Source organism: Macaca thibetana, chromosome 12 (genome assembly GCF_024542745.1).
Source record: "Macaca thibetana thibetana isolate TM-01 chromosome 12, ASM2454274v1, whole genome shotgun sequence".
Taxonomy (NCBI): domain Eukaryota; kingdom Metazoa; phylum Chordata; class Mammalia; order Primates; family Cercopithecidae; genus Macaca; species Macaca thibetana.
In genome coordinates this window covers 99,809,168-99,822,966 of record NC_065589.1, presented here as the reverse complement: position 1 = coordinate 99,822,966, position 13,799 = coordinate 99,809,168, and the positions used below count along the sequence as shown (strand labels likewise).

The 13,799-nt window shown below is 34.8% G+C and overlaps 1 protein-coding gene across 2 annotated transcripts in view; it reads left to right on the top strand.

The window, feature by feature from the left end:
- The first annotated feature begins 1,500 nt into the window (after positions 1-1,500).
- ARHGAP15 (Rho GTPase activating protein 15) overlaps positions 1,501-13,799 on the top strand; it is a 629,043-nt gene continuing 616,744 nt past the window's right edge. Inside the window, exon 1 of one of the 2 annotated variants that reach the window (XM_050751741.1) lies at positions 1,501-1,642. The gene's annotated coding sequence lies outside the window, so the exon portion shown is untranslated. The remainder of the gene's footprint in view (positions 1,643-13,799) is intronic. The other variant, XM_050751742.1, reaches the window with a different exon arrangement.

The following is a 13,799-nucleotide window of genomic DNA, read 5'->3' as shown; positions in this document are numbered from 1 at the left end:
CCCAGCTCATGCTAATTTATATATCTACAGTTCCTTATGATATACAAAATATGTACATCTATTTACTTATTGTATTCCCCAAGATGCATTTTTGCATGCAGATGTTTCATTACGTGGATAAATGAACTAAATTTCAGAGAACTTAAGTAACTTGGCCAAGGTTAAGTAAATAGCAGTGTCAGAATTAAGCCCTGAATTCTGCTTTCCTCACTTTTAATATTATGAACTTTCTGTTTTCTCTTCGGTGTTAGGGAGAAGCATTCAGTACAAATCTTCAGGACTCTAAACACTTAAAAAGGTCCTTCCTGAAATGACAACTGACAGTGAATTCTAGGGTCAATCTGAAATGTGATTTTTAGAAAAAGATCCCAGAGAAATTCAATTAACTGGTAGGGACATGCCATCCCTAACTTGGGCCATATCTACCAAATCTATTTTTAAAGACTGACTTTTAGTATGCCAAACATTCTATACCACTGAGCTCTATTACACAGATTTCTAATTGGTTTGTATGACAAGAGATTGTGATTTAACTCTCTCATGTATTTGGAAGGAAAGCTTTTCTTCTCTTCCTTTTGTGATTATACTGCAAATCTCACAAAACTAGCCAAGCCTGAAAAATCCAGGAGCTTATTCTTGAACTCCATGGCTCAATAAAGATGCACAACCTAGAGTTATTTCTGAGACCCCTTAAAAATATGTCTTGTGTTGGCTGAAGTTTGACACAGGAGGGCACACAGCAGCATGCCAAAATGATACCGTTTGGATCCTTTATTATAATATATATATTTTTTCTTTTTAAGTCAGACCACACAAAGAATCATTCAGCTAGAGCAAAAGCTCTTCAGCAGATTTCAGAACTGCTTAGGAAACTGTCAGAGTGGACCTATCAGTATGAGAGCCACAGTCAGAGCAAATGCCACAGGGTGTGTTCGACCAGCATGATGAACACCTTCCTTTTCCCCAGATGCTCAGATGGCTGCGTGGCTCGGGGCTGTGTTTTCTGAAGTTCTAATGCAACCCTCCCAAGGCCCCATGAACCTGTTAACTGGATCAGGTTTTGGTGGGTCCTTTCATGAATAGGCAGAAGCACCGGCTCTGTGAATTGGAGGTGGCTTCCTTGCTTCCAAAGTCATCATGCAGAGTGTCCTGATAGCATGGGAACATCTCAAGTGTAGCCAGCAGAGTAGACGCTTCATTTTTAAGCCCTTGCTAGAAGGCAGAGAAAGGGGAAGTTTCTTCAGTGCTTAGCAGTCTGCTCCTCCCACTGATGAATTTTTAATCACACATTTTCCTCCCTTAAGTTAAAATTGATAAAATCTCTATACATGTGTCATGTTTGACAATTGATAATCACGTTGAAAAATAACAATATTGTTGACTATACAAGGCAATTTCTTCAAATTGAGTAATGATGTGATGTGTGTGGTTAACTGTCTCTACCCAGGAAGTGGTTTTATTTAAAAGTTTTGTGCTCACCCCACCCCCCGCCTTTTTCTTCCCCCAGTACTGAAATTAAGCAGCATCCAACACAGGCCTACTCTTACGACATGTGACTTTACTGTTTTCCGTTTTTGTTGAAAGAGTCATTAGCAGTTAGGAGTTGATGGCAGTTTCAATAACAGGTCATTGCCGAGAAAAGGTAAGTTTTAACTTTATGTTGTACATGAAATTTAAACTTGAACATGTTTGGCAGAGTTTCCTACGTTTTGGTGTGAATGTACAAACATTTCTACAAAATATGATGCTTTTACCTGTGCTTAAAACATGGACTGGTTTCCTTTGGCGTAGAAAAGAATATTCTTTACATATTTGCAGCTGTCAAATTCCAATGTCTCTTACTAAAATATTATAATAATAAGATGATTTGCTAAGATTTTGTACTAAAATGTTAAAGACAGAATAAGGTATACAGTTTTAGTTTGAAGTGCATTTAAAAATGACTACTAGAAAAATGTGAGACTTTGCACCTTTAACCAACTGTTTTATAAAAATACGTATTGTTCAACATCCAAATAAGGAAAGAGAAAGAGGCATTTTATAACAGTGAGAAACAGCTTGAATTTCAGTGTGAAAGATACTCACTCTAAAGCATTGTATCAATGTTAGCATTAAAAGCCCTTAAAAGGTTAATATGTAGCTAATTAAAAAGCAAAGAGATTTTAAAATGTAAAGGAATACTGTCTATCATGACACTTGAAAATTTTTTTTCTAAATTTCATTTAAGATATAGGGTGAAATGAGGGTAAGTTTCTAATTCATAAGCAAAATTTTACATTTAGAAAAGAAGTCACAGCTGATTTCATTAAAGGTTACTCTGAGAAGAGAGGCAAATTAGAGGTATACTTTTGTTATTTATGTAATTATATAATTTTCCTTCTTTGAAATATTCCAAAATAATAAACCTTACAAATGAAAAGGATTTGTTAGTCATAAACAGACGTAATTTCCTTTTATATTGACTTCTTGCTTTTACAGAATGTCTTTGTGTGCTGTAACATGTGTGCAGAAAACATCAAAATATTGCTAATCTCAGAGACAAATACCTAAAATAAATCTGACTGTAGATTCTTGAAAGAATTTTAATAAAAGCCCAAGATATGATCCATTCTTCCCTAATATTATTTTTATTGTGCTGTTGGATGGGATAAGTGATGGCCCCCACAACACCTATTTTTTTGTGTTATTAAAGAATGGTTACAGGGTTGATAAGTGGCAACAATTTTCTTTTCTTTTATTGTCTTCTATTGAAAAACACACATAAATGTTTTTTGACATGGTCAATTTAGTAGGAAATTATTAGGCATACTAGTACACTCCATTTCAAGACCTCTTCAATTGTCAATACTGAAGCTATCTACTTGTTGACTATTAAAATGATCACAGAAAAATAGAGATTAGAACTTGGTTTTCAATACACTTTTTATTGTTAGAGTGTAAGAAGACCTTGGTAATATGTATTTGCTTTGATATTCTGATTAGATTTTCAATTTGTTGCATTTCCTCACAATGGAAAGCATTATTTAAATCTGTCTTCAATATTGTGGTTCTGAACCTCTGCATCTATAGAAGCTGTATAATTCAGATAATTTTGGTTGATATGTTATTACTTTATTTCATTTTATTATAAAAGAATATCAAATGAATAAACACATGCAATACTTACATGTTAGCAAGAATGAATATGCAGATAAACATCTGGAATTGGAGAAAAGTCCATGAAAATTTTTTAAACCGTTTAATGCTTTTAAGAAACAAATTCACTGTAAAAATGAGTAGTTTCTTGCAGAAACTGTTAAGTTAAAATACACATATTTTATGGAATATGTGTAAAATTAAGAATGAATTGAAGTGAACTTGATGAAACTGTTAAATTAAAATACACATATTTTATGGAATATGTGTAAAATTAAGAATGAATTGAAGTGAACTTGATATGAATTTAGAAAGATCAATGAGTAAAGATGATAGGTAAATTAAAATACCTTCAGAATTGTTTGTAAAATGCAGTAATGTACAGACCAAATTTTAAGACAGTTAATTGCAAATAAGTTACTATAGAATTCTATTACTTTATGTGTTTTAAGTGGATGAGTCAGAAACAAGTTTTGATGAAATGAAAATAATACACAATATTTTATTTGGAAAGTCATATTAAAGCTGATTTGCTCAGAGAATGTCGTCCTTTTCCACTTGGGGCCAGCATTCAGCAAGATTCAGAAGGGAGAAAATCTTTCCTTGATATTCCTCCTGTTGCTCCTTTTTAATACTTTCTTCTGGAACAGTCTGCTCTGCTCCTAATTTAGAGTCTCATAACCTTGGTACCTAGAAAGATAGACCCTTCCATTCAATGGCTCCTTCCAATCACTTGAACTTTTAAAATGTACTCATCCCATTTTCCAGCACTTAGGAATCTAATAAAAATAATCCACACTTATAGGAGAAGGCTACAGAGCTTTGACTTCCTAGCCAGGCCTCCCTTTCTCCTCCCAGTGGAATTTCAATATGTTCTTTCAGCAGACAGGGCCCAAAGGATTAGCTAAATGTTGGATCTCAAGTGAGGATACTGATGCCATGGTAAATGGTTGCGGGAAGACTTTAGAGGGAGAGTGTTTTGTTAACCATTAGTCCTGCCTGTGATGTTTAAACACAGAATTTCTGAAAGTGTCTCATATGAAGGATCTATCCCAGTGATGTATCCATTTCTTTAAGATATTCCTGAATAAAGAAACACCTTTCTTGCAGCAGGTAAAAAAAATAATTGCACTACATTTTCAGGCAATTTTGATATTCACATACACTTAGAAATTATTTAACATAATTAGTTTTTAATAGCTGTATTTTTAAAAGTTATTGAACACTCTGCATTTAATTCTTTGGATACCAAAAGCAAATTTTTTACACTGTACAATAAATGCTGCATAATTAGACTTTAAAATGCCCTTGTAAGTATTCTAAATTTCAGCGTAGAGTGGGCAAATCTTCTTTGTTTGCAAATGATAGAAAATGAGTTCAAATTAGCCTAGGCAAAATAGATATTCTTTTATGCGTGAAAAGTCCAAGGACAACAAAGTCAGGAATGGCTGGATCCAGGAGCTCACACAGGATTATTAGGAGTAGGTCTCGTTTTTTTTCATTCCTCAGCTCTTCTTTTCACTGTGCTGTAAGCAGTCTCTAGTGGAAGCTCTCACAAAATTGTTAAGCTACTACTGATCCTTTCAACAAACTGTGGGGAAAGAATGCCTTTCCCCAATCACCACAGCGAAGTGTCAGATTTAGATCTGATAGGACTAAATTGGATCACATGACCATAGCTGAACAATTACTGAACGTGGGTGCAGACAGCCTGCATGACCATGCCTAGCTCACAGGCCCACTCCTGCACTGGGGTGCAGCATTTGGACTCTCTGCTGAAAACAGGAGTCTCCTGATGTGGAAATTAAAATGCTTTCCCCAGAAGAAAGGACAAAAGCCTCAGAATTCTACTACAGAGTCACATATGGTCCCATTTTAAATAATCATTATTTCCCAACTTCTTCAAATTCCATAATTGTATAAAAATACAGTTTTAATTTAAAGGCAGATCTCACTGAAACATGAGTTTTAATTAAACTAAATTTAAAAATATTTTTCAACAGCTACTGTATGTTTGACAACTCCTCACAACGTTTGCCTTCTAAAAGCTTGTAATCTAGAGTGACTATTATTTTAATAATTATGACGCAAATAAAATGTTTCAAGTACCATAAGAAGATACAGAGAACGCTCTATTAGGGTTCAGAAATTCATCCAGCATTTTTGCATGCCTGTTATTTGCCGGGCCATAAACTAGAGAATTTTGTAGGTGTTGTATCATCTGATCACATACTTTCAGGAAGTTCTTGACAGTTTTGGAGGAAATTTTTGTGTAGTTTTCAGGGAAATCTAGCACTGGGAAGATGAGAAACATTGCAAAGGACAGGAAGGAAATGTGTCAAGGCACAAAAACATTGAGTGTCAGAGAATTCCAAGGCAGTGTGAATTCTCCAGTTTTGTTAGATGGAAGTATAGTAATAGGAGGTAAGGCCAGAAAGATAGTGTGAGATCATAAATAGAGTGGACCTGGATATAAGTAACGACAGGGTTCTTGAGCAGGGGAAATACATAATTGGATGTCCACACTTTTACATCTTGATGGGTTGTCTATCTAGGGTCAGGATTTATTTGTTTCTTCCATTTATCTCACTGTGAAGTGACATTCTCTTTGCAGAAGAGTTTGAGGTCAGTGGAGATATTTCTGTAAGGACAGGCACTGACTTATCTGTTCAGGTGCCTGAGGTTCTTATTCAGGTTATGGTTATAACCATCTATTTCTTTCATTTGATGAAGACCTTTTGTTTTGTTTGCTTTTAATCCGAGAATAGATGATATAGCGAGATGGTTCAAAATCAACAAAAAACCTAAATACAATGTTTTTAGATAAATTATTTCTTAAATTTTTATTTCTATCTATCCCATTTATCCCCATCTTAATCCAACATAACCACTTTTCATATGTTTTATATATTTTATACTTCACAGTTTATGCAAAAACCATATATATATGCACATCTATGTGTGTATGTATATAGCATAACTGCATGCACCTCTCCACTTTGCTTTTTTTCTTTTAGAAATATAGATTAGAGATATTTTATAATAAAACTAAGAAACTAATTCTCTTTTTTACAGCTATATAATATTCCACTGTATGGAAATATCATACTTAATTTAACCAGCCTCCTGTAAAAAGATTGATGGATGTTTTCAAGTTTTTCTAATTCAATGAATGTCGGTGTAATTGTTTCCATTTGAAAATCTATCTATCTATCTATCTATCTATCTATCTATCTAATCTAATCTATCTATAACAAATTTCCAAAAATAACATTTATGAGACAAAGGATAAAATAATTTTGATAGTTGTTGCCAAACTGTCCTTCATGTTATTGGTAACTTTTTGAACTTCCACCAGCACTTAATGAGAATGCGTACAGAAGCTCCATTGCTTTTTCACGGGATTGCGTTGCTGAGCTTTTCAGGTTTTGCCAGTCTCTAACAACTATATCTCAACACAGTGTTATTGGTATTTCTGCTATTATGGTTAAAATTGATTTTGTTTTTAAAAGATTAAAGGTCGATTTGCTTTCCTTATAAGAAAATGTATACTTTCTCAGCTGTATAACTAAAGACAAAAACATTAGTGACTTTAGTGACACTCAAGCCTTGGAGTGAGATGTCAAAGGAAGCAAAGAACTAGAGATAGCATATATAAATTGCTGTATTCCTTTTCTTTTCTTTTTTTGAGACCGAGTCTCTCTCTGTCGCCCAGGCTGGAGTGCAGTGGTGCGATCTCCGCTCACTGCAAGCTCCCCCTCCCGGGTTCACGGCATTCTCCTGCCTCAGCCTCCCGAGTAGCTGGGACTACAGGTGCCCGCCACCACGCCCGGCTTTTTTTTTTTTTTTTTTTTTTTTTTTTTGGTATTTCGAGTATAGACGGAGTGTCACCGTGTTAGCCAGGATGGTCTCGATCTCCTGACCTCGTGATCCGCCCACCTCGGCCTCCCAAAGTGCTGGGATTACAGGCGTGAGCCCCTGCGCCCAGCCTAAATGCTGTATTCCTTTTCTAAAGCTTGAAATAGACAGTAGCTTAAAAGGGTGATAAAGTGTGAACGTTCAAGTGAAGGAGGAGAAAAGGAATGAAAATAAAGAAACCCAACAAGGTCTCAGAGGAGACTAAGACAGATGGGTATAATTGCTAGCTCAAGTAGATAAATTAACCTTAAACAGAAGAGAGAGCACTTTAATGAGCGTGAATGTAGATTAATTGAATATAAATAAGATCCAGTGAGGAGAGGAATTTGAGGGAATACATGCTTCATAGTTTCTATCTTTGCTTAAATGGTAGGAAAGTTCATCTGATGAAAGTATTTTCTACATGTCAAAAACTGGACGGAATATCTTATTTTAAAACTTGTCCCTGATAGTAACACACAATACAATTGTGGATTTTGCAACTTATTTTTTTCTCTTTTGCTGGTTATTAGTCCAATTCAATTCAACTCCATAAATAATTTTGAACTCTAAGTATACTATGTTGTCCTAAGAATTGCTGGAGACACAAATAATTAGATATGCTACTTAGCCAATGAAAACAGTTCAGTAGGTAAGAGGTAGACAAAGATAAGGATCTAAATATCAATTATACATATAAGTCCAGTGTCATAGAAATATTATAGAATATACCATTGACAGAATCCCAAAGGTCTCCATTTTGCCAAATCTAATAGCCATTTATGTATCTTTATATTACTCACTGTCTGAGCTGCATTTGATGCTATCGAACACTCCTTCCCTCTTGAAACCCTCTTTTCATTTGACTTCTGAGAAATGTTTTTCTTCCAGTTTTCCTCCAAACTACCTGAATGCTCTTTCTGTGTCCTTTGCTAACACTACCTCATCATCCAGCTCTCTAAATGTTGGAATGTCCTGAGATCAGTCTTTGGATTTCTACTTGTCTTCTAGGTTTATTCCTTTGTGATTTTATTTAGTTTCATGACCTTAAATGTTATTGATATACTAATTAGATTTCAAGACCAAACCTTTTCTCTTAGCAATAAAACTGTAAATACAATTGCCCATTCATCATCTTCACTTGAATGTCTCATAGAGACATCAAAATGAGTATACAGTACTCAAAGCAAATCTCCTAATTACTGCCCACCTGTCCCCAACCCAACTTGCTTCTTTACTTTTTGTCTCCACCTTAGTTAATGACACTATATTCATCTCTCTTTTCAGGACAAGAGTCTAAGAATTACCCCCTGATCCTACTCTTTCCCTACTACTTCCTACCCAAAGTTTCATCTAATTTATCAGCAATAAATAGAGCCTGTAAAATATAAATTTAGTTTTCATTATACTGTTCACGTGACTTTTCTCCATAATGGTCCTTAAGGTGTTATACCTTTTTTTTTTTTTTTTTTTTCAGGCTAATAGTTCTTTTATTTTTGATATTTTTGGTTGCTGATAGAATGACTTTTCTCAAAAAATCTTGCTAAGTGAATACAGCACAACGTGACACTTGGATGAACATCAAACTTTAGACAAAAGCACACACACCAATTTACTCTCTGGTTTCAAGTTAGAGAGAATATCAAGAAGCATATGAAACAATGTTGGTTTGTATATGTATGAATTAATTCAAGAAGGTTGAAGAGGTGGCAATGTTGACAACCGTTTAGTCAGGCTTTATATTTGGGCCCCCCAGGTGACTCCTGTGCTGTAATATATTATTAAGTATACTTTGAGGGCACAAAAACCATAAGTCTCACAATCCTTAAAAATATTAGTGAAGAAAAAGATATAGAAAAAGGAAATGTAATAAATAAAAACTTCTTTTATATTACATTTTATTTTCAATTTGTTTTCTTTCAAATTGTTGCTGTGATGTACTTGAACCCTTTTTTGTGGTTCTTTTGATATATTTTTATACTTAGAAGTGATTATTGGAAATCTTAGGCTCTTATTGAATAGCTTTGTATTTCGTGGGAATGAATTAGACATTAAGCAAGAGGTATAGGTACATCAGAATATCCTGAATTCAATCACTTCTTTCTACTTCCATTGCTGTTACTGCAGAATTCTCCTGACTCTTCTCCCTGCTTCTGTCTTCCCCACAATAGTCATTGACCAAGGATAGACAGAGTGGCCTTTTGAAGACTTCAACCATGCAAACTCTTCTACTATAATATTCCAAATTATTTTCTATTATACTTCAAATTACATTCAGTCTCCTCCAAGGCCCTCTTTATCTCATTACTCTGCTTTTGTTTTCCTTCATATTAGTTTGGATATGGTATTTATTATTTATTTTTCAGCGTTTAGTAGCTATTTTCACCTTAGAATGGTCCATGAGAGTATTGACCTTGCCTGTCTTTTTACTGCTAAATACCTAGAACCTAGAACAAAGGATAGGCATATAACATCAATAAATATTTGTTTAGTCAAAGGATGCATGCCCTAAAGATTGACTTTGGGCTATAGAATCAAGGAAGACCATCTGGAGATGTGTGACTTTTCCTGGTCTAAAAAATAGGGTAATTTGGGAGAAGAGAAGCTAGAAATATATTTCAAATAAATGACACTATATGTACTATATATATGGTATAGATTTAGTAAGTTGGCAGTGATGAAAGGTTGGGTTAGAATTCTGTATCCATTATATGCTTCTGAAAAATGAAACAAATAACCCACCAGCTGAAAACATATTGCCATAAACTGATGAGAAACAGCAACTACCTCTAAGTATTTAAATTTTAAGCAATTTTACTAAACTGTGGTATTAAAATTGACTAATTTTATGTTCACTTTAAATCCATTTCCTAAAAGAGTCAAAACAGGACATCTTTTTAAAAGAGCTATGGAAGGTAGAATGCTCAGGAAATTGGGTGCTGAGTCAAGGGAAACTTCTGTTTCTGTTCATTTATCTTTCTGCTTTAGTTAATTTCATGTTAGAATTTTAAAGACTAAAAACTGAGCAATGGAACCCAAATTCAGCTCTCTGCTAAATGCACTGGGGAAATCAAGCAATCTGAGCTTCTGTATAATATCACCTATTCATACTTTGATGGTTCTCCTAAAGTAGAACATTAAAGGAAAAAATATATGGTGATTACCTCAGTGGTGTCTCAAGCACTGTGGTAAGTACTATAGTGTTACCAAAACAAGACAATATTACCTTATTCTCAAGATGTTTACAGTTGCTTGAGAAATTCATCATTATAAATTATTAGAGTGAGATTCTTAATAATTATCATCATAGCTATGACTTATTCTGTGTAGACTATGGGACAAGAATTTTACATACCTAATTGTGTTTGGTAACCACAAAAATCATGTAAAGGGGTTTGTATCCCCATTTTAAAGATAAGGAAGCTAAGGTTAAGAGATTAAATACACGAATTTACAAAGCTATTTGGTAGGCTGGGTTATGATTTGTAGACAGATCTGCGTAATGCAAAGTCCGTGTTATTTTCAGTATGCCATGCTGTAATTTTGAATCTTGTTAAGTGTTAGCAGTTAAGCATTGCTGAACTTTATTCATGAGGCCCTAGAGTCTAAAAGGCTCTAAAAGAATCCTACTTTGTTTGATGTCTAGAACAATGCCGTCGGTAGGAAACCTGTTGTTTCTTCTCTGCATATATTGGCTATGCAGAGGCGCTGTAAAACAGGTGAGGAAGAAAACGTTCTTTTGCCTTGGTTTTTGCCATACTGCAGGTGTCTTTCCTATTTATCTTTTTCTGGTCTTCTCTGGATTCTATGTCTCCTCCTGACCCTTAATTCTCAAAAATTCCTTCTTAGATCCACCTATCCAATATGGTAGCAACTAGCCACAGGGGACTATTGAGCACTTGAAGAAGGGCTAGTATAAATTAAGTGTAAAATAAACACCAGATTTTGAAGATATCGTACAAATAAAGAAAATGTAAAATATTTAATTAATATTTTGGGATTTAATCATGCTCAATTGATTACATATCCAATTGATTACATTTTGAAGTATTGGGCTAAATAAAATTATTAAAATTAATTTCATCTATCTCATTTAACTTTTCCAATGTGGCTACAGGAAATTTTTAAACTACATGTGTGGCTCATATTATATTTCTAATGGATGCCACGGCTGTAAACCATCTTGTTTTTGGCCTCTCTTTTGACATTCTTATTATTTCAATTTCATCCCTGAAATATGGTCCTTAAATTTCTATCTTTAGCCTTGGTGTCTTGGTCAAAATTTTCCCTTATTTCTAATTGTCACTTGATACTTCCTCTGTGATGTCCCATCAGCAGGTTAAACTGATTATGTCCCATATTAACTCCATAGCCTCTCCCAAGGGTTATTCTCACCTTCCTTCCAATTTTGATTACATCTCTACTCCTGAAGTCATATTTATTATTAAGTGACATGATATTCATATCATGTATTCCATACCACTTATTCCATACATCCAATCAATTGCCATATTCAAACAGCATTTATTCCTTTCTTTCCATTTGCACATATTGTCATGGTCACTAATTGGTCATCTATTGAGTCTTATCTAGATTATGGCAAAAGAGTCTCATGCTTTTATATTGCTATTTCTCTTGCCTCTTTATTTTGCTTCTTATGAATGTCTTTTAAGGCTTTATGGTGATAGTTGGGTTCGAGTAATACAAGTAAGAATGTCTATCATCTATTTGTATTCTATTTACAGTTTTAAAAGTTATTTTGCGTATGTTATTTTACTTGATAATTCTAGAAAGTCAATGAGAAAGTGGGAGCTTTTAGTAGACTTCATAGAAAAAGGCAATGAAGCATGGGGAAATTGAATTGTGGGAGGACACGGAAGGGTTAGAACACATTTCAGGTATAACCATTAAAACATTACTTTTTCTCAAATTCTAATCCGGAACTGTTTTCTTTCTTACAGAGATAGAATAGGTATTAAAAGCACAAGCTGGGAAGTCAGAAAAAATAAAATTCAACTCTGAGCCCTACCACTTGCTAGATACTATATATTATTTTGGGCAAGTTACTTAATCTTTCTGAGTCTGAGTTGGCTCATCTGTAAAATGGTGAGATTCCTCCCAAAGAAAAAATGAAATGATGTATTTAAAAATGTTTACCCTGCATGAGGCAAATAGCAAATCACTTTACAAAGGTTAAATGTGGTGGTAAGAGTAGAATTAGGAATTGTTTTAGCAGGTCTTGAATCAAAGAGTGACTTTTTTTTTTTCTTCACTATGATGTAAAAATCATGCTAGGATAATTTTGGTTTATTTCGATTCTAAGTATTATGATAAAATTATGAAACTCATCAAAAGCAATTTCTTGCTATTAGTTTCATTTTCTCAATACAGCTGTGTGGGGGAGTATAGCATAGCTGTGTGGGGAAAGGGAAGAAGAGATAACTGTTTTCTTGTTTGTTTACCAATTTTTGGTTGATATGGAAATTTTCCTTCAAGCAGCTCAAGATGTGCCCTCACCAAAAATACCCTTTAATTATGAAGTATCAACATTTATCACGTAAAACAGTTCAAAAACAGGTAGGTGGTTGACTCTTAGGCCTGAAATGAAAATGAAGCAAAGAAAAACGGCGGACACGAGGAGAGAAAAGAAAGTAGAATTCTCTTGGTGCACTTTTATTTTAAATCTAATTTTTTTCATGGAGTGGTAAGGTGATAAGGTAGATGATCCACAAGACAGATCTACTAGGGTCCTAGAAAAATGAATCTGAGAAGGAAACATATAAAAGGAAACTAGGAAGTCCAGAGTGTAGGTTGCTAACCCAGTTAAGAAGTCTTTAGTCTTTTTTCTTTCTTTCTTTCTTTCTTTCTTTCTTTTCTTTCTTTCTTTCTTTCTTTCTTTCTTTCTTTCTTTCTTTCTTTCTTTCTTTCTTTCTTTCTTTCTTTCTTTCTTTCTTTCTTTCTTTTGTTTCACTTTCCTTTGGGGAAACCAACTCAGGATTCCATATATGTAGATTGAGTGAATATCCCAACTCAGTCCTAATTTTGAAAGCAATTTTGAAGTGCATCTACCCTGAGAGCAAGAGTGACAGAGGGGAATCCATGTGCCGACAAATGCTGGGGGAGATAAGCAGCTGTGGTGCTGTCCACAAAGAGCCTGCTGTATCTGTATCCTATGGCCAGCTGGCACTGAGCTTTAGGTTTGAAGTCTGGCATTAGCAAAGGGGATTAGCAAGTGGGCAGTAGGTTCAGGGTGGGAAACCAGCTTGACCAAAAATCTGGAGACCAGTCAGCATGGCAGATGTGCAGAGTGTACACATTCTGGGGCAGGGATGGGGGAAGGTGAAATGCAGTGATCTGACTTCTCCTGACCATGATGAGCTGTATCATGCATACTTCTGGCAGCTTTAGATGTGGAGAGGTAAGCAGGAAACACAGGAATCCAACAACACTTGGGACTTGGAGTCACAGCCATTCTAATCATGGTGGCAAACTTGAACATACTGGAAATGCTTATGGCCTGTGGGAGTTCAAGGCAGGGAATTTCAGACAGTGCTGGATGAATATACCAATTTCAGTCCTAATTCTGAAAGCAATTGGTATTAGGGCATTGAATTAATGAGAGCAAGGCATGGGACCAAATGTCTATAATGTCCTAAGTACAATACAGAACAACAACACTGACAAATATGGTGTCTGACTTTAAGGAGCCCACAGTCAATTTAGGCAGAAGAGACACACAGCTCAAATAGAGAACAGAAACCAAATAT